General features: G+C 42.4%; 1 protein-coding gene, 1 long non-coding RNA gene and 1 other non-coding gene across 3 annotated transcripts in view; 2 read left to right on the forward strand and 1 right to left on the reverse strand.

Annotated features, from left to right (window-relative positions):
* Positions 1–27,930, reverse strand: part of LOC145541435 (myosin-IIIb-like) — a 132,652-nt gene that overhangs the window by 91,683 nt on the left and 13,039 nt on the right. The gene's annotated exons all lie outside the window — the stretch shown is intronic.
* On the forward strand, positions 14,523–17,742 carry LOC145541532 (uncharacterized). The gene is made up of 4 exons (XR_014079091.1): positions 14,523–15,098; positions 15,291–15,532; positions 16,444–16,498; positions 16,942–17,742. It is a non-coding gene; the product is annotated as an uncharacterized LOC145541532 (long non-coding RNA).
* On the forward strand, positions 17,433–17,538 carry LOC145543939 (U6 spliceosomal RNA). Its single transcript, XR_014081177.1, has one exon. It is a non-coding gene; the product is annotated as a U6 spliceosomal RNA (small nuclear RNA).

Genomic DNA, 27,930 nt, shown 5'->3' on the forward strand with positions numbered 1-27,930 from the left:
CCACTCCAAACCAGGTCATATACTGTTAAATGAATGAGAAATGCATTTCTACTGTATTTGAGCCATTATATGCTTTGGAAATGTGTTTCAGCAGTTTATCTTACCCTATCTGAGGCAGATTGATGGCAAAAATGGCCCCAAATCCTCACTCCTCCCTGGATCTCTTTTTTAAAATATAACTTTGCAGTACCTGCCCATTTTGGCTGGGGTTTTCTGTCCCATCCCCTGACTCTGGGTTCAGCCATGGAACTAACTATGGTCATTAGATATTAGCTAATACAGCACAAGCAAATGCTTGAAAAAGCACTTGCACATTTTCACCTTCTATCTCTTATTCCTCTGACTCTGCCATAAGGATGAGCTCAGGCTAGCCTGCTAGAGGATGAGACTCATGGAAAGAGCTGAGTTGGCATAGATATCTCAATCAAGATCAACAGAGCCACCCACCCACCTTATCAACTCATAAGCAAAAACAAGGCTTTATTGCTACAGGTCACCAAGATCATTGTAGTTGTTTGTTACATATCATTGTGGTAATGAAACTGAGCAAGACCCTATAGGGTCTTCCCAGGTACAAAAGCCCCTCCGTGTCCCCCATTGTTTGTTTGTAGAAAAAAGGCTTTAGTCTCCTCGGCCTTCTCCAAGTTCTATTCTGGACTTTGGGTTTCTGTACCATCAGATGCACATGATAGTTGAAAGGTTTCCTATGTAACGGACAGAAGAGACTCCATTATTTCAAGAAGGCATGGTCTTCTCAAATCTCCAATGCTCTGTGCTGTGGGCAGACCTTTGTTTAAATTAGGGAACTGACTATAATCACTCCCCCAAAGAGTTTACTTTCTCTGATTATTTTCTTCTTTTTCTCTGTAAGTGAACCTTATCTACTTCTTTAAATCATAAAACTCTGCCTGCCCATCAAATAGCCTTAGGTTATAAAAACAAGGAAAATTCATAATTAAGGTATATAGCATTTTAAAACCTAGCAGAAATAATGATAAAAAAGATACAGGCATCCAAGCTATGAATGCAGCATAAAATTACATTAAGAAATGATCTCCTCCTAGTATCCAATCAAAGTCGCTTCAGTTCAGTTCAGTTCAGTCTCTCAGTCGTGTCTGACTCTTTGCGACCCCACGAACCGCAGCAAGCCAGGCCTCCCTGTCTATCATCAACTCCCGGAGTCCACCCAAACCCATGTCCATCGAATCAGTGATGCCATCCAACCATCTCATCCTCTGTCGTCCCCTTCTTCTCCCGCCCTCAATCTTTCCCAGCATTAGGGTCTTTTCCAGTGAGTCAGCTCTTCGCATGAGGGGGCCAAAGTATTGGAGTTTCAGCTTCAACATCAGTCCTTCCAATGAACACCCAGGACTGATCTTCTTTAGGATGGACTGGTTGGATCTCCTTGCAGTGCTAGGGACTCTCAAGAGTCTTCTCCAACACCACAGTTCAAAAGCATCAGTTCTTCTGTGCTCAGCTTTCTTTATAGCTAAGCTATAAAGCAAGGTCGCTTAGCAGACTACAAAGATAATATCCCATGCTGCAGAGCACTGAATAAATAAATGGCCCTCCTCAAAACAGCCATGTAATTTCTTCACAGGAAGCAGTACTGTTTTTACTTATTTACTCTTTAATTGTTTTAGCAATATTTATATTTGAGAGACAGGGAGCGTGTGGGAGGTAGGGAAGATGAAGAGATGTCTTCTCACAGTTCACAGTTGGCCAGGAATGGCCACAGAGGCTTGAGAAGGTCAGGGCATACCTGCAGTTATCTGTCTCTGGTTTTTCAAATGGACCTGAAAGGTTGAAGTAAAGGATAGGGTAGGCACAGGGAGATGGCAGCAGAGATGCACAAGGACAGCCATGCATACCAGGCTGGTATCCAGCTTCAGGAGAGAGACCATTCACAAACAGTCCTGTTTTCACAAATGCTAATGAGACCTTAGACACATCAGTTTCTGGACTTAACAGCAGTCCACAGTTTGCCCAGAAAAGCAAACACGGTTTAGTGAGTAGAAAATGTGCTTGAGAAATCCACTTGTTTAATTTTGGTCTTTTTTCTTATTATTTAATATGGAAAAATACATTTTATTTGGCCTCACTCTGAAAAAACAAAACAAAACACACAGATCCTTTTACGGGAGCAAAATCAATAAAGATTACTCTCTCAACCAGTCAAGCAGATAAAGTGGCTACTCGATAAGCAAAAATGATACCTCAGGTCCTTAAATAACCATTTCCAATACAAGCTCTGTTAGTTACTCTTGATTGCCTTTTTTTTTTTCTAAGCAACTCACTCTGCAGAAAATATTCCAAAAACATCAGAGTGATAGAACTGAGTCCTAAGAGACATGACAACTAGATAAGTGATTTGAGGAGAAAGACTAGGATTGTGGGTTCTCCAAAATGGGAGTCCCAGAGTGGTCTTAGAGTTGAAGTTTCTGGAAAAATCCTTTTAGCATAGCTTTAACTTCTGCTATCAAAGCTACAGCTGGGGTGAATCTACCATTTGCAGTGGGCAAGCGTTTCTAAACTCGCTAAACTTTTGTAGTCTTCAGACCAGATGCCTGTAGGCGGTTGCTTCGAGGGAGTTTGGAAGCTGCCTACAAGGGCACTTTGCTGAGGCTGGCAGACACCTCTAGTCCCAGCTGGCTGAACACCCAGATTATGTGCAGTGTGGAGACTGTAAGGTCAACTTCCTCCCTCCACCAGCAGGCTTGGCACCAGATGAATCCATTAATATTTCCCCTTGAAAGAAACAGACTTGTCAAACACAGAGAGGACAGAGCTTCCACCACATCCCATAACTGCTGTTGTAGACATTTTTAGCAAGTGACCAAATATCAGTATTTAGGATTCCCACAATGGACTCTCTATGTTAAAATATATATGCCAGGTTCATTTTTCCATACAGACAACCCCTTCTGGGCTCTTGTCTACAATATTCTAATGAAAGATTCATGGCGTTTAAAATGAGAGTTTTATTAGATCCTGTTTCAGTTATATCCAATCAGAGCATTTTAGTTCCAATCCATTGTCCTTTTTACTTAGTCAAATAGACTGAATCTTAGATAGCAGCATTTGAACACCAAACAGTCACCTCTTCCAAAGTCATCTTCTTTTCACCATAGATTCTTCTCTGATTATTCACTCCACAAACACTTGGCAAAGGTTAGTCTGGGGAAGCTGCTGTGCCAGGCCTGGGGACGTGACAGTGAACAAAACACTGTTCCCAACCCCAACAGATATTACAGTCAAGTTGGGGAGACCCTATGCAAACTGCTTTTTCACATTCCAAAGAAAGTGGCCTTCTCCCTTCATCTTATGTGACACTGAGTACCCTACTTCTCTTTCTTATTAAAAGCTTTTAATTATGAAAGGCAAACAACTCACTAAAAATACTGAAAAATATTAACATGTAGGAAAGAGAAAAGTAAAATCATACATAATCCTCTCAGAGATAACTGTTAAAACATTAGGGAGACAATGTTCATAGCAGCACTATTCACAATAGCCAAGATATGGAAACAACCTAAATGACCATCAAAAGATGAATGGATGAAGAAAATGTATACACATACACAATGGGATAGTCAGTTCAGTCGCTCAGTCGTGTCCGACTCTTTGAGACCCCATGAGTCGCAGCACGCTAGGCCTCCCTGTCCATCACCAACTCCTGGAGTCTACCCAAACTCATGTACATCGAGTCAGTGATGCCATCCAACCATCTCATCCTCTGTCGTCCCCTTCTCCTCCTGCCCACAATCCTTCCCAGCATCAGGATCTTTTCCAATGAGTCAACTCTTCACATGAGGTGGCCAAAGTATTAGAGTTTCAGCTTCAACATCAGTCCTTCCAATGAACACCCAGGACTGATCTCCTTTAGGATGGACTGGTTGGATCTCCTCGCAGTGCTAGGGACTCTCAAGAGTCTTCTCCAACACCACAGTTCAAAAGCATCAATTCTCTGGTGCTCAGCTTTCTTCACAGTCCAACTCTCACATCCATACATGACTACTGGAAAAACCATAGCCTTGACTAGATGGACCTTTGTTGGCAAAACAATGTCTCTGCTTTTTAATATGCTATCTAGGTTGGTCATAACTTTCTTTCCAAGGAGTAAGCTTCTTTTAATTTCATGGCTGCAGTCACCTTCTGCAGTCATTTTGGAGCCCAAAAAAATAAGGTCTCTCACTGTTTCCATTGTCCCCCATCTATGTGACATTAAGTAATGGGACTGGATGCCAAGATCTTAGTTTTCTGAATGTTGAGTTTTAAGCCAAATTTTTCACTCTCTTTTACTTTCATCAAGAGGGTCTTTAGTTCTTCTTCACTTTCTGCCATAAAGGTGGTGTCATCTGCATATCTGAGGTTATTGATATTTCTCCTGGCAATCTGGATTCCAGGTTGTGCTACATCCAACCTGGCATTTCGCATGATGTACTCTGCTGCTAAGCTGCTAAGTCGCTTCAGTCGTGTCTGACTCTGTGTGACCCCATAGACAGCAGCCCACTCGGCTTCCCCATCCCTGGGATTCTCCAGGCAAGAACACTGGAGTGGGTTGCCATTTCCTTCTCCAATGCATGAAAGTGAAAAGTGAAAGTGAAGTCGCTCAGCTGTGTCCTACTCTTCGAGATCCCATGGACTGCAGCCTACCAGGCTCCTCCATCCATGGTGACAATAGACAGCCTTGATGTACTCCTTTCCTGATTTGGAACCAGTCTGTTGTTCCATGTCCGGTTCTAACTGTTGCTTCTTGACCTGCATTCAGATTTCTCAGGAGGCAGGTCAGTTGGTCTGGTATTCCCATCTCTTTAAGAATTTTCCAGTTTGTTGTGATCCACACAGTCTAAGGCTTTGGTGTCATCAATAAAGCAGAAGCAGATGTTTTTCTGGAACTCTCTTGCTTTTTTGATGATCCAATGGATGTTGGCAATACAATCTCTGGTTCCTCTGCCTTTTCTAAATCCAGCTTGAACATCTGGATTCATGTTCATGTATTGTTCACAGTTCATGTACTGTTGAAGCCTGGCTTGGAGAATTTTGAGCACTACTTGACTAGCATGTGAGATGAGTGCAATTGAGAGGTAGTTTGAGCATTCTTTGGCATTGCATTTCTTTGGGATTGGAATGAAAACTGACATTTTCCAGTCCTATGGCCACTGCTGAGTTTTCCAAATTTGCTGGCATATTGAGTGCAACACTTTCACAGCATCATCTTTCAGGATTTGAAATAGCTCAACTGGATTCCATCACCTCCACTAGCTTTGTTCGTAGTGATGCTTCCTAAGGCCCACTTGTCTTCGCATTCCAGGATGTCTGTCTCTAGGGGACTGATCACACCATTGTGATTATCTGGGTCATAAAGATCTTTTTTGTATAGTTCTTCTGTGTATTCTTGCCACCTCTTCTTAATGTCTTCTGCTTCTGTTAGGTCTGTACCATTTCTGTCCTTTATTGTGCCCATCTTTGCATGAAATGTTCCCTTGGTATCTCTGATTTTCTTGAAGAGATCTCTAGTCTTTCCCATTTTGTTGTTTTCCTCTATTTCTTTACATTGATCACTGAGGAAGGCTTTCTTATCTCTCCTTGCTATTCTTTGGAACTCTGCATTCAAATGGATATATCTTTCCTTTTCTCCTTTGCCTTTCACTTCTCTTCTTTTCTCAGTTATTTATATGGCCTCCTCAGACAACCATTTTGCCTTTTTGCATTTCTTTTTCTTAGGGATGGTCTTGATCTCTGCCTCCTGTACAATGTCACAAACCTCCATCCACAGTTCTTCAGGCACTCTGTCTATCAGATCTAATCCCTTGAATCTATTTGTCACTTCCACTGTATGTTTTCTTTGCAAAAAGGCAAAGAAAATGCCTATTCACAATCCAGCCAAAGATTCTGATCTAGTCCAAGGTCATCACTGAAGAAAAGCAGACAATATATTCAAAAGTTCTAGAGCAAACAGTTTTTGATTAAAAATACACACAAGCCACGTGTCAGAACCAAGATATCAAAATGCATGGGTCCTGTTTAAAACCATCTATGGTAACTGAATTTGTTTCTCTTTACATGGGGTTTTAATGTCATATGGAGAATGACGTTTTCATTTTCATTAGAAAAAGGGAGTGAAGTCTTTGATGATCCCCATCAAGGGGTCCTCTGCCCCCCCAGGATATCTTCCCAGAAAGCATTCCCTGTGTTTCCAGCAGAGGGTCTGACAACACCAGATCACTCTCGAAGCACAAGCAACCACCACCAGGGGTCTGGGCATCATCTGGGACCAGTGGGGCTGAGACAACAAAAGCATGTGGGTGACACTGCAGTCCAGTTCCTAGCAGTCACAAAGCCCATCGCTTCTGCAGGAAATGTGTTCACCCAACCGATTTCTGCCTCGTCGTGAGGCAAGGAGAGCAGTCCAGTTACTAGTTTTTGGTTAAGCATTACCCAAGGTGAACACACGGAGCCTCTGACGCATCTGCGGTCATACACCATGCTCTATGATCACATAAAAATCCTAGTACGGCTCTCAAAAGGCGATGTCTGCCGGTGGGCTGTGTAAGACTTAAAACATGGCACTAAGAGGGTGGACAATTTTTTTAAATGCTTCCTGGAGACTGGCTCTTGGATCCCCCTTATCTCCACTGTCTGAAGACAGAGTGCCAGGGAAGGTGCTCCAGGCCCTGCTTCTTGGCCAACAAGCTGCATAAATCAACTTAAGAGCAGTGATTATAACAAGGGGAGGAAAGCCACATGCCTCTCTGGTCCCTCTGCACCACCCTCAGCCCTGTAACCTTATCTTCATCTCCGGGTAACACCAACTGGCCTTCCAGCAGCCTCCCTGGAGGCCAGCCCCGGGCTGGGAAGAAGGGAGGGTGCTCAGCTTCTGATGGGGAGAAAGGAGGATAAGACCATTCCTCCCACCACCTACCTGTGCTCAGAACCCCAGAGCTTTCCCAGAATGTCAGGGTCTGATGGCAGGCTAACATTTTTGAACTATAGGTCTAAAATCTGATAGATCATTTCTGCTAAGTCCCAAAAAAAGAGCAAGAAGGTCTGAGCAATTCAGCAGCCTCCTGCCTCCAAAGTTCCCACTTAGCAGAGTATAGTCTGTATCTGCATTGTGGCCCCCTACTTGGAGTGGGCTCCTCTAAGCCCGGGAACGTCTCCCACAGCCCAGGGCAGAGGAGGCCAGACAGCAGGAGAAGCATGTGGAGAAAACACTTTTACCAAAAGACCTCATTAGAAGGCAACATTTTCATATTTACTCCACACATAGTTGCGCTAAAATTCACAGCTGCTGCTTAACATTTTCCTGACAAGAACATGTTAAACAAAAATATATGCTGGGAGGGCAGGGTGCATAGCAAATAGCTTTTAATCATATTTAAATCAAATTTACCTAAACCTTGCAAATTTTAACTCTTCTTGTGCTACAGCTGACAAGCATCATCACATAATTCACAGATGCAGCTGTTTTATTTTTTAAAAGGGAAAGTCTTCTTTGGCATGAAAACAACACATGCTGGAAAGATTAAGCCCAGCTTCTGCACATAAGTCAAGCCTACAGACTAGTCTGAGGTGAAGGATGAAGCTTTGGGAAGTCATTCTCTTACCGGGATTTGTTTCTTTCGGCTCTTTCACTGCTCACCTCCGACGCTGCTGTAACGAACAAGCAAAAAAGCAGAATCGTGACAGCCACCTGACACCCACGGCCCTCGGTGGCCACCAGGAACACTGGGGTCCAGGCAGTACTTTTCACTCACTCAGCTCGTGGCCAAAGGAGAATGGGCCTTACCTGCCATTATTTGACCTGATCAAAGGCAAGACCAATCCTGAGGAAGTCCTGCTCCCAAGCTATAGAACTAGATGAGATGAATGATTAATAATTCACTGGAACTCGAAGCGGATGGTAAGTGTGAGGTCAGAGTGAATAAAAGAAAGAAACGCTAAACAGAAAGGCCATGTTTCATTCATCAGAAAGCTCAGAGATGGGATGTTTTGTTCAACTGTTGAGAACCAGAGCCTTTGTTTCCACTCACGAGTTATGGATGAAAAGAAACCAGGCTTGGATGCCAAAAAATTCCCAGGGGATGCTTACAGAGAAAAGGCCCTCTGGAGCCCAATCACCCTGGTTCCAGCATCTGGCTTGAGAGGCCAGTTGATTCTGAGGAGCCTATCAACACATTCTTCCCTGTCATATTAGTTCCATTCCTAGAAAACTTCCTTGTTGTTTTCAAAACAGTTTACTATTACAGGTGTGATCACCCAACTAATGCCATTCACTGATTCTTCTACCCATGTGTCCTTCATTCAACAAACACTTATGAAGCTACTCTCTGTGCCAAGCTCTGTACTAAAACCTGGAACATCTCGGGACAGGCTTGTGGTCTGTTGTTTTAAATGCCTGTGTGCATTGGTGAGCTCCACACGGTCATCTCCAGCCCAGATTTCTCCCGAGAACTCAGAATTCACAGAGCCAAGACTATACTTAGCATCTCTCCTAGAAATCTCATGCCATCCAAGAGGCATCTGATTGGACCTTGTCCATATCCAGACTTCAAACCCATTCCTCCCAAAGCCTTGTCCATCTCCATTGCTGTTGCTGTCGCTGTTAAGTCGCTTCAGTTGTGTCCGACTCTGTGCGACCCCATAGACGGAAGCCCATCAGGCTCTCCCATCCCTGGGATTCTCCAGGCAAGAACACTGGAGTGGGTTGCCATTTCCTTCTCCAATGCATGAAAGTGAAAAGTGAAAGTGAAGTCGCTCAGTCATGTCCGACCCTTAGCGATCCCGTGGACGGAAAATCCTCTGTCCGTGGGGTTTTCCAGGCAAGAGTACTCGAGTGGGGTGCCATTGCCTTCTCCGCCATCTCCATTGAGGTATCTCCATTCTTTCTGTTACCTGCATTTTTCTTGGAGTCATCCATGCTTTCAGCATGGATCAGTTAGCGTCTGTTTGGGAACTAAAAACTAGAGCCGTGTTCTTGTTCTTGTTTTGGCGGGGCCATGTGGCATGAGGGATCTTAGTTCCCAGACCAGGGATAGAACCCACACCCCCTGCAGTAGAAGCACAATCCTAACCACTGGACCATCAGGGAAGTCCCATCAGTTATTTTAACAGAGTTTATTTTTTTTTTAATTTTTTTCAATAAATTTATTTATTTTAGTTGGGGGCTAATTACTTTACAATATTGTAGTGGTTTTTGCCATACATTGACATGTTAACCGGGTACTGGGGAACTGAAAAGGCAGAAAGTAGAAGAGGTCAGTGTAGGAAGCAGCCACCTACCCTCAACTGAGGGCACAGAGAGAAGTGTTGGGTTCATCTGAACCCACAGTCTGTGAGGAGGGTTACACAGAGCTGGATCTCTGAGGCAGGAGCCATAGCCAGCAGATGCAGTGACCTCTGAGGGGCCCAGTGAAGTTGGCTCTGGGAGCGTGAGGAAAAGTGAGAAACTGCAACAGCTACCACTGTGGTGTCATTGACACGAATGGACTCCTCCCTCCCCAGCCTTCTCGTGTCCTCTGGCATCCGCTGCCAGCAGAGCTTAACACGGACCGCGCTGGAAAGCTGAAGGGCAGTCTGCAGGGAAACACGAACTTAAGAATCAGCACAGTCCACCTCTTTGGCTACTTAGCCTCTGTCACCTTAACACAAAACTTCTTTCTCTCATACCCCACTTCCAACCTGCCACCAAATCCTCCCAGCTCTACTTGTCAAAAATCTCCACGACTTCGCAGCTGCTCCTCCCCACACTGCCACTCTTCCGGTCTGAGCACCTCTGGGTCGCACCTGGATCATCACAATAGCCTCCCAAGGGGATTCTTTCACTTTCTCCAGAGTCAATTCTCCACACAGAAGCCATCACGATTGTATTAGTTAGCTAGGGCTGCTGAAACAAACTGCCTCAAACTTGGCATGTTGAAACAATAGAAATTTATTGTCTCAACAGTTTGGGAGGCCAGGACTCTGAAATCAAGGTGTCACCCGGGTCCCTTACTTCTGCAGACTCTTGAGGGAGAATGTGGATGCCACATATCTCTCTCGTAGATCCTGGTGGTTGCTGGCCATCCTTGGTATCCTTTGGTTTAATAGATGCATCACCCCAATCTCTGTTTCCGTCTTCTCACTGCCTTCTTCCCCATGTCTCTGGATGCTTCTGTGTCTAATCCTCCTCTTACAAGGACACCAGCATTGGATTTGGGGCCTGTCCTAAATCCAGCATGATATCATCTCAAGATCCTTTACTACATCTACAAAGATTCTATTCCCTACTACGTTCTCACTCACTGATACAGGGGTTAAGACTTCAACCCATTACACTGACTGTATTAAAACAAATCAGATCTGGCCCTCTGCTCAAATCCTCTAATGTTCCATCCTACCCTGAGTAAGAACTCCACTCCTACACGACCTGGATGCTCCCCTGCTCTATTTCCCCTCTGACTGCTCTCACCTTCTTCCCCCCATAAACTTCTCTGTTCCTCAGCCTTCAATAGTGTTCATCTATAGAGATTTAATTTGTCTTTTTAAAATAATTTGCATGCTCCTATTTACCTTAAACATGTGTAATACAGTTATAATAGTTGTTCTTATGACCTTGCCTACCAATTCTAACATCTGTGTGAGTTCTAGTTGGATTCTGATTGATGTTTCTCCTTATTATGGTCATATTTTCCTGCTTATTTGCATACCTGCTGATTTTTTTTTATTGGATGCCAGTCATTATGCATTTTTCTTGTTGGCTTTTGGGTATTTTTGTGTTGTAAATATTTTTGGCTTCTTTCCTGGGATCAGTTAATTTACTAGGAAATAGTTTGATTCTTTCTCACCTTGTTTTTAAGGTGTTTTTTTTTCTGGTGAGAGCAGACCAGTCTTTAGTCTAATGCTAATTATTTCTTACTACTGAGGCAATATACTTCTGAGTATTCTACCCTATGTTTCAAGAATTGTGAAAGTTTCCAGTCTGAGAGGTGGGAAGCGGCAGTATTCTTGACCTTGTACAAACACTAGGTATTATTGTTCCTCACACACATGCGTTGATGAGTGCTCTGTGACATACTTACATGGGAGCCTCCACAGATCTCTAGAATTCTCTCTCTCTGCAGCTCTTTCTTCTCTAGTACTCTGCTTATGAACTCTAGCTATCTTTTCCTCAGACTCTCAGCTCAACATCCCAATTCAAGTAGTCCACCAGGTTACACATGGATTTCCTTCTTTACACTATAGCTTATAAATGAAGTGAGTTAGGGAGATTGTAAGGTGTATTTTATTTGTTTCCCATTTCTTAGGAATCCTTGTCCTTTGCTGCTTGACATTCAGTGTCTTGAAAATCACTGTTTCATATATTTGTCCACTTTTTTTGGTAGTGGTGTTGGTTGTATCAGTAAATATGGTCCCTGTTACTCCATTTTAGCTAAAAGTGGAAGCTTCTGTCATCTCTTTAAGATTTTCAACTGCTGTGATTTCTTTTCTCATTCTCAATAAATATTCACTTTCCTACTTTATTTTTTAATTGTAATTTTGTATTCTTTTTCTTAAAGAGGGCCCCATACTCAGGTTCTTGAGGTAAACCACCTGGGTTGGAATTCTGCCTCCACCACTGACTACCACTGTGACCTTGACAAGCCTGTGTACTTAAGTTTCTTCATCTATAAAACTAGGATGATAAAAAGTTTCTTCATCTATAAAACCAGGATGTTAATAGGACCTGCTTCAGAGTGTTGAGTACTGCAAAAGTTATCACATACAACACTTAAAAAGTAACCTAGAACACAGAAGCCACTCTATACATGTTAGTTATTACACTTATTTTTATTTTAATATTATCAATATATCGGTGGTGCTATAATTTATGGAATAGCTATAGAGAGTCTGATGGCTTAGGATGGAATATAATATAATAGATGAGATTAGAGGAAGAGTAGGTCACAAAAGAAATAGCGTAATGGCCAGAGTGTGGGATAACCAAAATAATACACTGCAGTGTCCTAGGAAAAAAAGTAGGGCAAAGTTCAAAAAGAGGAAGAGGTGAATATGGTCTAAGCCACTAGAAATCAAGATAAGGACTTAAACATGACTCCTAGTTTGGTGACATAGCAGTCATGACCAATGTTGTAAAATGGGATATGAACAGGACCCGCCATATATGGTGGGCTTCCCTGGTGGCTCAGATGGTAAAGAATTCACCCACAGTGCAGAAGACCTGGGTTCAATCCCTGGGTTTGGAAGATCCCCTGGAGAAGGGAATGGCTACCCACTCCAGTATTTTGGCCTAGAGAATTCCATGGAAAAGGAGCCTAGTAGGCTACAGTCCATGGGGTCGCAGAGTCAGACACAACTGAGCAACTTTCACTTTGCCATATATGGTAACAATCAGCATTAAATGAGAATTTATCTAACGCCTTAGCACAGTACTTAGCATATATTAAACATTCAAAAAATGTAAGTTATTTAACACAACATTGTATAGCAACTACAACAAACAATTTTTAAAAATATAAACTGATATAGAAAACCAAATGCAAGATTTTTATATAGGAAACCAAAATGCAGAATTCTGTGTGTTTATATACAGGTGACCCTTGAGCAACATGGATTTGATCTGTGAAATACTTTTTTTAAGTTATTTTGTTACTATAATTAGCAATATTATGTTTACTTTTTGCATCACTGGATCCAGGCCATGTCTCACTCTAGTTTATAAATGTCAGGGCAGTTTCAGATTCTGTTTCCATTCTCCTTGGTTCATTATCACCCATACCTCAAAGTATGACACTAGGGTACTTCTCTCTCTATCTCCCTGCCCCCGCCCCACAGACTATCCTACAAAAAAACCTTGCTTTTCTCCAAGGGCAGTCATTTCACCCTACCCTGATACTTCTCCGTATCTTATTAAAGTAGGGTAAACATCATCAATGGTTAGCATTCTCTGGATTCAAAAGCCAAGGCCAATTCTGGTTCAATCCTGAGTCTCATGCCCATATCCTGTTGGAGCTAGAAAAGATACCTGGGCCCCTCTGACTTTTTATACGAGAAGAAGAGCTCATTCTCCATCAAGATTCCCTCCACATAAGGAGAATGGATTCTCAGCATCCAAAGACGAGTGGCCACAGTGCCTACACTCAGCCAATTCCAGGGGTCCAGAAAATACCCACCAAACCACAAAATTACATGGTTCTAGCAGATCAAACATCTTGAATTACATTTCTAAACTTTTTTTTTTTTAATTTGGGGAGGCAACACATCTGTTCAGTCCTTTGTTTGTAAGCTCTTATGGATTCCAAGGGAAAAATTGGTCCTGTGGTTCTGATTCACTGCTGTATGAGTCACATTAGTGCCATTTGTAAAAGTCTGTGTGAAGTCCCAAATTACATCTTTCAAGATGAGAAGTATAAGTTGTATCAAAAGACAACTGATTTAAACCCTAAACACACCTGTGTTTAAAGATGCAATTGTGCTACCTGAGCTTCTCTGAACCTCGTACCATGAGTCATTCAATATGACAAAGTGCTCCAATACTTGACAGTTTAATTATTTGATCAAAAAATTTTAGAATTTTAGTAATATGAGACAAAAATCTTCTTAAGAAATACATTCCAACTTCCTAAACAAGATGTAGTTGTCACCAAATTGCAAGTCTGTGTGCCCAACACACAGTGAGGCCAAACAATACCAAAACATCAGAGTATGGAACAAAGAAAGATTTGTTGCAGGGCCATTGAAGGAGACAGGTGGCTCATGACTTGAAAAACCCTGAACTCCCCAAAAGCTGTCAGCAAAGACCTTTTGTAGGTAAGGTGAGGGAGGGTCGTGCCATGGTTAGTTGTTGCAAACTTCTTGGTGTCAGGTCACAATCTTCCTGTAAATCTCTACCAGATGAATGCTATTCTCTGCTCCAACAAGAAAGGGCAAGGTCCCAAGGCACAACTTTTCCCCTCTAAGTCCAGGTCCTGACTAAGAGGAGGCAGATCTCAATTGACAACTCCCTCAGGCCAGATCCCCAGACTCTGCCCAGCTGTTATTGCTGAGGCAGCCAGGAACCCAGGACCTAACTGGCCCTGAAACTCCTCAGGCCACCCAAACGGTGGTGCAGGGTGGGTAGCAGGTCCCACAGACCGTGACCCAGGTAGATGGTCCAATATGTTGCAGAGACAGGGATGGGGAAGAGGTTCACTGCTGCCTCAACACCCAGACCTGGCCAGTGGGTGGCCCTGAGGAAGGCTCCTGAGCCCTGCAGGGCACAGCCCCCAGCCTGTTCCCTGGGCCCCTTGAGCTCACCTGCTGGCCCAAGGCCAGGTGAGCTGGAGGCCCCAGGGAAAAGGCCAGGATCTGCCTCATAACTCATTCTCCACCTGAGGGCCACCACTCCCCCTACCATTGGCTGAATCCCTCACTAATGTCACTCATTGACAGTTGGGAGCTTGTGGGAGGGGCCCATTGCACTGCCAGCCAATGGCTGAGTGAGACCTGTTGCCTAATAATAGGGTGCAGAGTAATGAGACACAGCAATAGCTATGGCTAAGGGCTGCACTCCCTGATCTCTGTTACATAATGAACATAATTTTACCTTCTCTCAGAGATCTAGGGTCACTCATAAAAATATCAGTAACTGGTCCAGTCTAGAGTAGATTTAAGATTCTAAGGGTTCTTTAACTTTACACTAAATGGATCTAGATAGATAGTTTTGAATTATTTGGATTCTTATAGTAGTTTTTCTGGTTCCTCTATTGTTGACACTCATTTCCTGTTATTATCACTTTACCTATCTATAGTAGTTTCTTCCACATTTAACTGTCTGTTGCTTTTTATACCTGACAGCTAAGACAACTTGTGAGAATTACTTTATAAAGTTCATGCAAATGGATTCAGAATGGGGCCCTGAGAGATTTCACATATGAGTAATCTAAACTTGCTCTGACACACTTTTTTGAAAATAGGTATGGTAAAAGTAAAATCAATGGAACATCTTGCAACATCAACTTTGGAACCTCAGATATTTTGTTGGCTTGCTTTGTTCTTCTTACTTTGTGATTCTTGGCCAGTCCTATATTGGTAAGGGTGACCTGTGGTAGATTTCCACTATGGAGACTAGGCTTCAGGTATGCTTCCTTCTGTCTAGTCATGGGCATCAGCTTGGTTAAAAATATAAGCAAATAATTGAAATATCTCCCAGAAAAGCTTGTCAGTTGTTATGACCAGAGACAGAAAGGCCAGACACAGTCAAAAGGTTACTTCACAATGATTTCCTCATTCCTTACAAAGAATTATAAAAGCATGTGGTCTTGCCCCAGCCTTAGGTTTCAACTGGAAGAAGAACCTTTGTCCTCCTAGGTTTGTCTTCAAGTGAGCCAGTTCCCCACCGGGAACATGCAACTGTCACACATCACACTCCCATCCTGTATAAATGGCTCCCAAGGGGGCTTCTTTCATGGCACCTCTTCCTGCTGCATACCATCCAGCCTCAGAATTTCTCTGTGCCCGGAGAAACCCCTACCCAACCCTTCAATATCATCCTAGGGAGCATTTTCAAAGGGTGAGTGAGTTTCCAATCATTTCATTCCTTAAACAGCAGAAATCTCAACTGTTCCCAGGAGGCTGTGTAATGACTCAGAGAAGGGCCCTACTGCTTCCATTCCGCTAGATATTCAGTCACAAGATAGCCGCTCATCTCTCAGCACCCTCCTCAGTCTATAGGGGATCCCCCAGGGAGGCAGGAACTCCTGTCCCCTGAACCTGCATCTCAAGTTCCCACTCTCTGCTCCCTAGACAGATTGGCTCATGAGCTTCTTTCCAGGCTTTTCTCACTGGGCAGCTTCTGGCTCACTTGACCTATTTTACAAAAGCTCAAGATAGAGGGCATAGAAAGGCATTGAAACACTCTAGGTGCTGTGCTGTTTCCCAGTTACAAAACCTGACTGCAAAGCAAATTACCACCTTTTAGCAGCCCCACACCTCACAGACTTAATGGTTGATTCTAATTAATGATCAGCTTGTGTTTCTTTCCTTTCTCTGGAGTAAGAGGAAAAAAATTTCTTTTCTTTCAGTAGATTCTGTATTTATAAATATCATTAGAGGTTAAACATTTTCTTAATGACAGGAAAAGTCAAGATTTCCTCTATTCACCCAACCAGAACAGAGCTACTTCTCCTTTCATTATTAAGGAGTTTTCTCCCCTCGCCAGCCCCAGCTCAGTGCCCTGGATCTCTAGGTATATGGTAGTTACTCAGGAACTATTCATTAAGAGAATGGATGAATGGATAGATGGAAAAGTGTCTTTGCATCATCATCCACCTGGGTGCCCAGCTGAAGGGAGAACCTTCACACTGCTTCCTGGCAGCTCTTCTTCAGGGACCCACTAATCAAACGGGCCCCTCTTAAGCCTATTTGGAGATCATACAATAGAATTTAATAATGAAGACTATTATTTACTTCTTTGTTTTGCAGAGAGCTGAATGAAAACCTGACCTCCCTGGGCCCCGGTAGAATTTCTCCATGAACGGTTAGATGGTTTTGGGTTTCCAGCACCTTGGCATCCACTTGGTCCTGGAACGGCTGTGCATAGCTGGGGGCCAAACAGGAGTTCAAATGACTCCTCCAGGGCTCTTCTTTGTTATCAGGCTGTTGGATTTGTGGTCTTTTTAGAAGCCTTGGCAGCTGCTAGCCTGCTCTCGAAGTCATCTTTCCTCAGATGGCCCAGGATGCCACGCCCAACTGTGAACTCCACAAAGACAAGATCCTGGGCTACTGACCCCAGAGTGTGGGAGGACAGGGGCTCAGTTTTACCAAACCAGGCCAAACTTCACTATTACGGCTCAGTGATTGTAACTTCCCTGATCTCCCAGCCCCTCCAGGCCATTTTTCCCTTTCCTGGTTCTGGAGGCAGTTTTCCCCTCTCCACAGATTCCCTAATTAACATTTCTTTCCTCTTTTTCTCTGCTCCAGTTCTATCCACAGCTTCCTACTCACAGCATTAAAAACCACGGATCTGATCCCGCTTCTGATACGGCGTACCCGAGAGGGCTTTGAGCCAAGAGAAGATAGGTTTGTGGTCATAAGAAGCAGGAGGACCACCCCTGGGATGAAAAGAGGCCACGCCTGTAACTCACAGAGAAGTCCCCTCACAATAGCTGCTGTTGGAATATTAATTACATAGTCTTAAAGTGACTCCCCGCACATTGCTTACTAGTGACAAGGGAAAAAAGACCAAAAAAGCAGCCAGGATAAAGAAATTGTACAACACCTTGACCAGGTCCAAATTAATATCACCTGTGTGGGGCAGATCACATCGTCATGTGGCTCCAAATACCTGGACAGGACTCACATCACTGGGCAGTATTTGGGCTGAGGTCACATAACCTCAATCTAATCAGCATGAAACACCTACAAGGATGCATACAATGAGAAACATGCTATCGAAACAAAATGGTGTGTGGTGCTCACTTGGGCAGCAAATAACTAAAATTGAAACAATATGAAAAAAGTTCAACACTGCCCCTGCACAAAGATGACACACAGATACCTGAAGGAAAAAAAAAACGTGCATGTGAGGGGAAGGCAGGGATTGACATCGTGAAAGCCAGATTAAAGGAGGTAAAAGGCAGGACAACAAAGTCCAAGACCTGACTCTGCACTGGATCCTGTATTGGAAGGGGGGATGCTTGGAAAGACACTGATAAGTCTCCTAACAAAACTGATATATAGAAGGGAAATTAGATAAATGTACTTTGTCAAGTATTATTGTTATGTTGTAGAACACTGTCATTCTTAGGAAATTCACACTCAGGGGTAAAGGGCCATGAAGCTGGTAACTTATTTTCAAACTGTTCAGAAAAAAATATAATTATTACACTAGATATAGAGATGTATATCATCTACATGTTATATCTAATTTTTTTTCTTAACCATTATACATGTATATATGTGTGTGTGCACATACATATGGGCTTCCCTTGTGGCTCAGCTGGTAAAGAATCCGCCTACAATGCAGGAGCCCTGGGTTCGATCCCTGGGTTGGGAAGATCTCTTGGAGAAAGGAAAGACTACCCACTCCAGTATTTTTGCCTGGAGAATTCCATAGACTGTATAGTCCATGGAGTCACAAAGAGTCGGACACGACTAAGCGACTGTCACTTTCTTTCATATACATATATATATGGAATGAGGAGAAAGATGCAAATAATAAAGCAAGTGGAGTAAAATGATGACAATACAGGTGCTCTTGTATTATTTTTTTATTTTTGCCTCTTTTTTTTGTAAGTTTGAAATTATTCCCAAATAAAAAGCTCAAAAATACAGCTGCTGTACTGATTCTTAATACTCTTAGTGTCTGAACCTTCTGAATGAGAAAAAATAGGACATGAGGTAACTCTGTGTGAAGCCATTTAGGCTTAGAGAGGCTCCTGCGCTGGGAAGCATTTGAATTTACCTATAATTCTGAAGCAAGTGTTTGATGATGGCTACCACTTTGAAGGACAAGGGGCCACTATGAGGAAAAGCATCAAAATCAACACAGGAAGACACAATCTCATCCCAAGTCCAGTTCAGAAAATAAACAAGGCCCTGCTGTCATGATCAATGAAAACACAGATTAATTTTAAATTCCATCTGGGGAGCCAAAAAGTAGAGATGAGCATAGCACAGAGACTGAGTGTGGCTTGGGCACCCAGGGGACTACCAGCTGTGATTCCTGAGGCAGGTTCCTCTGCCCCGCGCCCCTCACCTCAGTTTTCTTCTCTGTAGAGGAAGAGTCCTCAAAGGCTTGTTACATGGTCCAAGCGAGGCAGCACAGGCCAGATGCTAGGCATGTAGCAGCTCAAGTGCAGTCAGAGAGCAGCAACCACGAGGTAGTATTATTATAAGGACAGTTTCCTCCCGCGACTCTGTAACGCTGTCAGTTGCAGGTACTAATACAAAGGCTCCACTGAGTCAGAGCACAGGGCTGGGGTGGGGGGAAGGGGTGCTGTGGTCCTAGAGACATGGGTTCCACTGCATGGGAAGGGTCCCTCAGCAGGAGAAAGCTCATCAAGAGAGCTCCTAAACCACATGGCATTTGCTCCGAGGGGCTTCCCAGGACTAAAGCCATGGTCTGCTCAGGGCTTTTTCCATTGTTTGATGAAGACATGACCCACACGTGCTTTATTTGATCAAAGTGCTGTGCAGGGTGGACGATTTTACCATCAAAACCTAATCTCTACTCAGAGAAATGACCAATTCCTCCATTTAGGTCAAACTTTTTGGCCTCCAAAAATCCTTCAAAAAGTAAAAAATGCCCTTAAGGAATTGACTTCCCTCTAAGAAATCTGGAAGGTATGAAGAAAGCAGAGTCGGGGTGGGAGAGAGGGCAACACCTCTGTTCTTGCATCCTGGTCATCACCCAGCCTGGCTCTGTCACCCACCTTTCTGGAGGTGCCTGATAGCCTCTCTGTTACCATTTCAGAGACATTTACCTGAAACACACGTAGATTCTGATTTGGGCCCTAAATTCTTGGTGCCTGGCCATTGTTTTCCTGTTGGGAGCTGGTTCTCTCTGTAGCTAAAATTCTTTGCCCATTGCCTTCTGTCTTTGCCCATTGCCTTCTGCTCTCAGCACGTGGGACCCTGGGATAGCCCACTGCCAACACAGAGCATCAAGGACAGGAAGCCCTTTCAGCCAGTTCTTTAACTTGATACTGACACTGTACTGGGTGCCAGGTCCTGGATTCAACATTACAGTGTGGATGTGAATGAGCCATCATCCCTGCCCAGCAGAGCTTGGCATCCAGCCAGTCAGGTGAATGAACTTGATGGCTGAGGCAGGGGAGTACCATGGTTCCAACACCACTTTTTCTCAACCCTACTACAGTGCAGAAACAGTGAGTAGCAGATTGAAGACACAGCATCCAGGCCCCAAACTCCAGACCTACCTAATCAGTCTCCAGGGTAAGGACTTGAAATCAGCACTTTAATAATGGAATATTAGACACTCCTATTCTGAAGGGTTGATGAAAGGCACAGGCCCATTGGGGATCTATCTGTGCAGGGTTCCAAAAAGGAGCCCACAGGACTGAAGGAGGATCAATAAACTAGCACAGCCTCTGAAAGTTCTTTAAGAAACAGGCAACCTGGAGATCTCGGAACATAAGAGAGGGTGAGGGGGATTCACCCCACCCCAGCACTGGCTGCTAGGAGACCCCTGGATGGAAGTGACAGAGGCCATCACACACTGGAATGGAGGGGCAGGAGCAGAAGTCAGTGGGCGACCTGGGGCCAATGGCACCACCCTCCAGCATCAGGAGAGGAAGAAGCGGCCTAGGTCAGTGCTTTGTGTCTGGCATGACAGTATTGTGAGCTGGAGCCCTCTGAACACATCTGAAGGAAACTACAAGGAGTGGGGAGTCAGGTGAGCTGTCTGCACCGAAGCTGCCAATGTCTGCAAGTTGTCTACTCTCACAGAGAGGAACCTTTCTGGGCATTTCTGAAGTGTTAGGCAGGAGGCTGCTGCAGGCTTCCTGACCTAGGGTTTGATTATAGCCTCTTCCCCCAAGGACTCTGTTACAGGGTCACATGCTGTGTGCTTCTATATATGGACCTCAGAAGCACCACTAGTGAGACAAGTTCAAGTGCTTAGGTGAGTACATATTAGACTCAAGCCAAGCCATCTACACCAGCTTCAACATTGGCCTCATAGTATACACTTGATTAAAGGATTCTATCCATAAGATACCACATGGTTACAACTATATCATCCTGGCTCTTGACAGCCAACCTCCAACAATCCCAATTCAATGCTGCTTTTCTTTTTTTTCTAACCTCTGCGTTGGCTTATGGAAACCACATTCATTTAATCCATGGAATCCCAGCTCTGCCACCACCTCACTGTGTGACTTTGGGAAAGTTACTTATCTTCTTTAAGCTTCAGCTGCTTCTTCTATTAAACTTGGATAACAACATGTGTATCATAGTGATGCTTAATCATTTTCAGCCCCTTTCCACTTCTCCAGAGTTGTGTGTCATCAGTAATAGACCCACGATTTGCCATTTGAAAAGACACATTTATAATCAGTCATTTTGTTCATATTTTCATATATTGATCTCAGTTTGAACATTTAGTTAATAGAAAAGACACAGCAGGAAATCCTCCAAAGATATTTTTCAATGGGTGGTAGGTTTTAAAGTGTCTCTAGCCCTTCGGGAACGGATGGCAGACAATTAGCCTGCCTCTCGCCTGAGAAATCAAAATAATTACTGGTGAGGCTTGCCTAATGGGGTCTTTCGTGGACTCCCTCCCTAAATGAGAAATCTTTAACTTTTCACGAAACTCAATCTCATTTGTGCTGCTGATTCCTAATATTTCTAAATAAATACTTGGCCTCTGGGCTTTTGTAATCAAATAACCCAAATCAAACCAAGCTGCTCTGCCAGGGGAATAATTTATTTTGTGTGAATATACTAGAAGAAATGTCTACTATCAGTTTGGAATCACCACAAGCACCCTGAGGCAAGTTTTGTGGACCTGGGCTAAGGAGTGAGTTTACCCTATTTGGGCTGAAATGGCTTGTTGAAATGTTCAAACAGTAAACACTGACATGTTTCAGAGCCCCCAGTGTGCAAGAAGCTGGCTATCCCCCTGACCCCAAGCTGATCATCACACATAGACAGGTTCAGGGGTCTGTGTCTAAGGCGGAGGAGACAAAGTCTATGAAAGCCAGTTACCTGCCTTGCATCAACCTAGAAAGTGAAAGTGAAGTCCCTCAGTCATGTCTGATTCTTTGCAACCCCATGCACTGTAGCCCACCAGGCTTCTCCATCCATGGAATTTTCTAGGCAAGAGTACTGGAGTGGGTTGCCACTTCTTTCTCCATGCTCATCAACCAAGAAAGGAAGCCAAAGAGCCTCAGAAGGTAGAGGAGTTGGAAGTGTGGGGCACCTTAGCAATAACAGGGTCATCAGCCAGCTGGAGGTGATCTGAAGACAGAAGAACTTGACATAGAGATATATAGAAATGCTGAGGGGGAGAGGGAGATGTAAGTCAGAGCTTGGCAGAAGTCTGGAAAGGACCCCAAAAGTGCCCCAGAGCTGAGATGTGACCTATACAACTGGCTGGAGGACCCCGCTCCAGGAGAACCTCCAGTGACCTTGGCAGGGATAGCAGAGTCTGCTATCCTCTGGGTCCACCCTTCATAGTTCTTCCCTGTCAAGGACTCTCACACAATTCTTGAAATACGAGGTCAGAGGGGAACTTGGGAATTCTGGGCAGCTTCAGATTCCTTTTATAATATTAAATTACTTAGATGACCCCAAGCTCTTCCTCTGTTATATTTTTACCAGCTTCATTGGTTCTTTTCAGAAACTTCAAGTAGGATGATTGTCCACCCATAGCTGCTTGGGGTATTCTGGATCCTCGATCTATCCTCCAGGATGGAAAACATCCTTCTTTTTGGTTTAATAAAGGTATCATCCCATTTTTTTAAAAAAGAAAAAAATTGGTAGGTTTCAGGAAGATAAAGAGGGACAGAATGGTTTCAAGACATAGGTTTTCAGTGTAATACAAGACTTTGGTAAAAGGGTCCAGTAAATCCCAGCTTCTTTCCCTCTCCTCTACTCCTTCGCTTGGTCTAGAATAATCTGACCAAAATCATCTTTAAATTCTTTAGCATCTTCATTCTCCAGTTTCACTCTTAGCACATGTACCTCCCCTCCAGGAAATAAGCTTGGACAAGGACCTCAGTCACCAGTGTAAGACTATGTAAGTCATTGAAGGTCTGCCTCTAGACAGAGCAAGGAAGACTCTCATTCCACAATGACCATGGTTCTCCAAGTAGAGTATGCATATGGACCACTTGGGGAACTTGTTAAAAATGCATCTTCCAAGGCCCTTCTTTCAGGTTCAGTAGGTCTTGGGTAGGTCTCAGGAATATGTATTTTTTAAATTCTAGTATTAAATCACTCTGGATAATTCTGATTCAGGTATAAGGAAGACGTGTTTGAAAGCCTGTTTTAAGGCTACGTCAGCATAATGTCAGTGAAGTTAGAGAACAGGTACAAACTACTAAGAGGAGTAAAGGATCATTTCCCTCCACTTCTCTAGACCAAAAAGCAGTGATTCCCAAGATCTAGACCCTCAGGAGTCCACCTGGTCCAATCCTCCCTCTCCAAGACAGCACTCTGTGACCTCTGTTACCCACAACAGCTGTTGTCTCCCTTTAAGGATCACAAAAGAGCAAGACTTCACAGCCTCCCAGGCAAAGACATTTCAGTGTTTAATCGCCCTTCAGTTCAGTTCTTTACATTTAATCAATTCTCTCATTGCAAGACTCATCAACTCTTGCTCTATTCTCTGTGGAGAACAAGTTAGTGTACAACTTCCAACCTTTCACTGAATCACAGAGTTTTGAAGCCCAAGAGACTGCAGATATTATCTGGCACCACCCTTTTATGCTACCTATGAGAATGCTTGTTTAAAAATATGCACATATTCAATGGGTTTTAGTTTCCAGTCCCTCAAACATTGAAAGGAAGTAGATAGCTTTACTAGCCCCCAATACTCTGCATTTTCTATCCTATTGTATTGCCTTAATTTGGGGATAGAAGCATCCTCTTTGCCTTTTCTGTTTCTGAATACACATAAATTCCTTCATTATTTCTCAAAAAATGTATTTTCCATTCTTGTGATCATTTTAGCCATTTGTCTTCAGATTTTTCTTTGTTGCAAGTAAGGTTACCTGATATAGCAAATAAAACAGGATAACTAGTTAAATTTGAATTTCAGATAAACAACTAATTGTTGTTCAGTCTCTCAGTCATGTCTGACTCTGTGACCCCATGGACAGCAGCACACCAGGCTTCCCTGTCCTTCACCATCTCCCGAAGTTTGCTCAAGCTCATGTCCATTGAGTCAGTGATGCCATCCAACCATCTTGTCCTCTGTCGTCCCCTTTTCCTCCTGCCTTCACTCTTGCCCAGCTCTAAAATCACTTGAGCTCTAAACAACTAATAATTTTTAGTAAACATACTCCATGCACTACTTGAGATATGTTTACACTAAAAAAGTTGTTTATCTAAAATTCAGTTTTTACAGAGATTCCAGTATCTGGCAACACTCATTCAAACATCCTAGATATATATTAATTAAAACCAGACACAGAACTCTTCCTATCTTTAGCAATTCACCATAGTCACTAAGGACACTCCCACCTCCTGGTGTTTCCATTTGAAGTTCCCCCTGCAAGAGTGGCAGTGATGGTTTAGTCGCTAAGTTGTATCCAAATTCTGTGACCCCATGGACTGTGTAGCCTGCCAGACTCCTCTGTCCATGGGATTCTCCAGGCAAGAATACTGGAGTGGGTTGCCATTTCCTTCTCCAGCCTGCTAGAGTGTTCTTTTCCAAATATCTGTGTGGTTTGATCCCCCACTTCAGAACACTGTTCAAATTTCTACTTATCGAAGAAGTGTGTTATCTGGCCATCTTATAGAAACCTCAGCATCACTTTTCAACCTTCTTCTGATTGACTTTTATCCCCTGACAAAGTATATGTTTATACTTTGTTAAATACATCTACTTATATAGTTTTCATCTTCTCCCTTAAAGTAGAATATGAACTCCATGACAGCAGGCACTTGGTTTTATTCACTGTTACACCTTTAACAGATTTCCCTGGTGGCTCAGACAGTAAAGAATCTGCTTGCAATGCACGAGACCTGGGTTTGATCCTTGGGTCAGGAAGCCCCCTGGAGAAGGGAATGGCTACCCACTCCAGGATTCTTGGCTGGAGAACTCTACGGGGAGAGGAGCTTGTCACTCTACAGTCCATGGGGTCGTGAAGAGTCAGACACGGCTGAGTGACTAACATACACACACACACACATACTCTTAACAGGTAGAACAGCGCCTCACACACAAAAGGTCTATGTATTAGCTATTTAATGCTGCATTTAAAAGTGCCCCCAAAGTTTACTGGCTTAAACAATAATCATTTATTATCTCTTACTGTTCCTGAGGTCAGGAACTTGGGAGTTGCTTGGCTAAGTGGTTCTGGCCAAGAGTCTCTCATGAAGTTATGATCAGATGTTGGCTAAAGCTAAAGACATCTGAAGACTTGTTTGGGGCTAGCGAATCCACTGCCAATGTGGCTCATTCATATAGCTGGAAGATCATGCTGGCTCTTGGCAGGACGGTTCAATTCCTATCCATGCCAGCCTCTTCACAGGGTTACTATGGTGCCTGTGTGAGGTTGTCACACACTTCCTTCATATTCTATTGGTCACATAGTTCAAAACTGATTCAACATAGGAAGAGACCTATATTTGTTTTCTATTGCTGCATAACAGGTTACCACAAAAGTAGCAGCTTCAAATCACACAAATCTGTTATCTCACAGTTCTATAAGTCTTAGAGTCTCACTAGGTTGAAAACAGAAACACATATGCACAAAGAGAAAACAAATTCTAAAATTACAGACATAAATCTAAACATAATAATTGAATGTAAACAGTCTAAATATGCCAGTTAAAAGAAATGTTATCCAAATGAATTTTTTTAAATGCCCCAACTATATGCTGTACCCAAGAAAGTAACTTCAAAGTAAAAGGATGAAACAAGATCTACCATGCACACATTTTCAAAAAAGAAAAAAAAACTGAGTGGTTGTATTAATTGTAAACAAGGTAAACTTTAGAACAAATAAAATGACCAGGCACAAAGAGGTATATTGTGTAGTGATACAATGATCATTTCACCAAGAAGACAATTCTATGCGTGTGTGCACCAAACAATAGAGCTTCAAACATGAAGCAAAACCTACAGAACTGAAAAAAGAAATGTATGAATCCACAACTGTAGCTGGAGACTTGAGCATCCTCAGTTATTGACTGAAGTAGTACACAGAAAATCAACAAGATCATGGAATTGCTGGTTTGAACAATCACCATTGGTGATTGAATAGCACCACTGGCCACTGGCATCTAACTGATGTTCATAGAATTCTCCCACAACAACAGCAGAATGTGTAGTTTTTTCAAGTGCATACAGACCATTTACCTGATAGACCATATACTGGGTCATAAAAGAAATCTTAACAAATTTTAAAGAATTGATACAATAGATGCTGTTTGACAATAATGTCATTAAACTAGAAGTCAATAACAGAAAGAAAAACCAGGAAAGTCTCCAAACATTAAATGTTTACATTAGGAAAACAATCTCAAGTCAATAACCTAAGCTTTCACTTTAATAAACTAGAAAAAGAGGAGAAAATAAACCAAAAGAAACAGAAGGAAGAAAATAATAAAAAATAGAAATTAATAAAATGGAAAGCAGGAAAAGAATAGGGAAAAAAACCCCACAAAACCAAAAGCTAGTTCTTTGAAAATAACAATAAAATTTCTGCACATCTTCAAAGACTGAAAAAAAGATAAAAGACACAAATTCCCAATATTAGGAATGAGGGTATATCACTATAGAGTCAGGTAAGCATGGATAGGATAATGAGTGAATACTATGAAAATCTCAGTGCTCAAAAATTTTAAAAATTAGATAAAATGAACCCATTTAAAAAAAAACCTATCAAAACTCACCCCAAATGAAATAAATAACCTATGTAATCTTAAAACAAATAAATTCAATCCACGATTAAAATGTTCTGAAAAAGAAATTCCCAGGCCCAGACTATTTCACTGGTAAATTCCACCAAATACTTAAAGAATAAATAGCACAAACTCTACACAGTGTTGTTCCAGGAAACAGAAGAGGAAGGAATACTTTCCAACTTACTTTATGACACTAGAACTACCTGATACCAAAACCCGACAACAGTACAAGAAGAGTATAGACTAACACATCTCATAAAATACATGCAAAATCTTCAGTGAAATATTAGATAATCAAATTCAGCAATATATAAAAAAAATAATGTTAATACACCATCACCAAATGGGATTTATCCTAGAAATACAAGACTGGCTTTAATAATGAAAAATCAATCACTGTAATCCCCGCTATCAACATCATAAAGGCAGTACCAATTGAGGCAGAAAAGGAATGTAACAAAATTTTACATATATTCACGATTAAAACTTTTAGCAGACTAGAAAGAGAAATGAACTTCTAAAGGATCTCTACAAAAAAGACCTCTGCCTAACATCATACCTAGTGGTGAAGGCTGAATTCTCTCCCCTTAGATCAAGAACAAGGGAAGGTTAAGGATGTCTGCTCTTACCATTCCTATTCAATATTGCACTTGACATTGTAGCTACTGCAATGAGGCTCTAAAAAGTAATAAAAGGCTTACAAGTTAGAAAGGAAGAAAATGTCCCCATACACAGACATTACTTTCGTCCTTATGGAAAAATCGGAGAAAGCTACAAAAAGCTCCTAGAACTGAAATGAGTCTGACAGGTCACAAGACCAACACACACAAAACAATTAAACTTCTATATATTAGCAATGAACAACTGGAAACTAAAGTTTTAAAAAATGCTACTTACAAAATAAAATCTCAAGTACAAATATAATATTCAGTCTTAGATTGTTTTTCAAGCCCCTATTATACGAAGGCATTTAAAAGTTTTAAAATTCAAAAACAGACAAAACTAAGCCATGGTGTTAGAAGACAACAGGTTTGGGGGGAGAAAGGATGTAACATCTGGGGCAGGACCCAGGGGGATTTTAGTTTCTAAGGCATTATTCCATTTCTTGACTTGAATGATGATATACCTACTTTGTGATAATTCACTAAAATAAACAACTACAAATTGTGTACTTTTCTGAATGTACACTCAACATCAATTTTTAATAGTAATGATAAACATAAAGAGAAAATACAGAGGACTATCATCTGTTGAGACATTTGTAAAGCTACATTTTGAAACTACAGTTTGCATCTGGCATTAACCAGCATGATCTGAGAAATATGTTGATTTAATTTAACCTTACCTAATTTACAAAGATCACTACAT

Source organism: Giraffa tippelskirchi, chromosome 3 (assembly GCF_054371585.1).
Source record: "Giraffa tippelskirchi isolate mGirTip1 chromosome 3, T2T-mGirTip1v1.2.pri, whole genome shotgun sequence".
NCBI classification, from domain to species: Eukaryota; Metazoa; Chordata; class Mammalia; order Artiodactyla; family Giraffidae; genus Giraffa; species Giraffa tippelskirchi.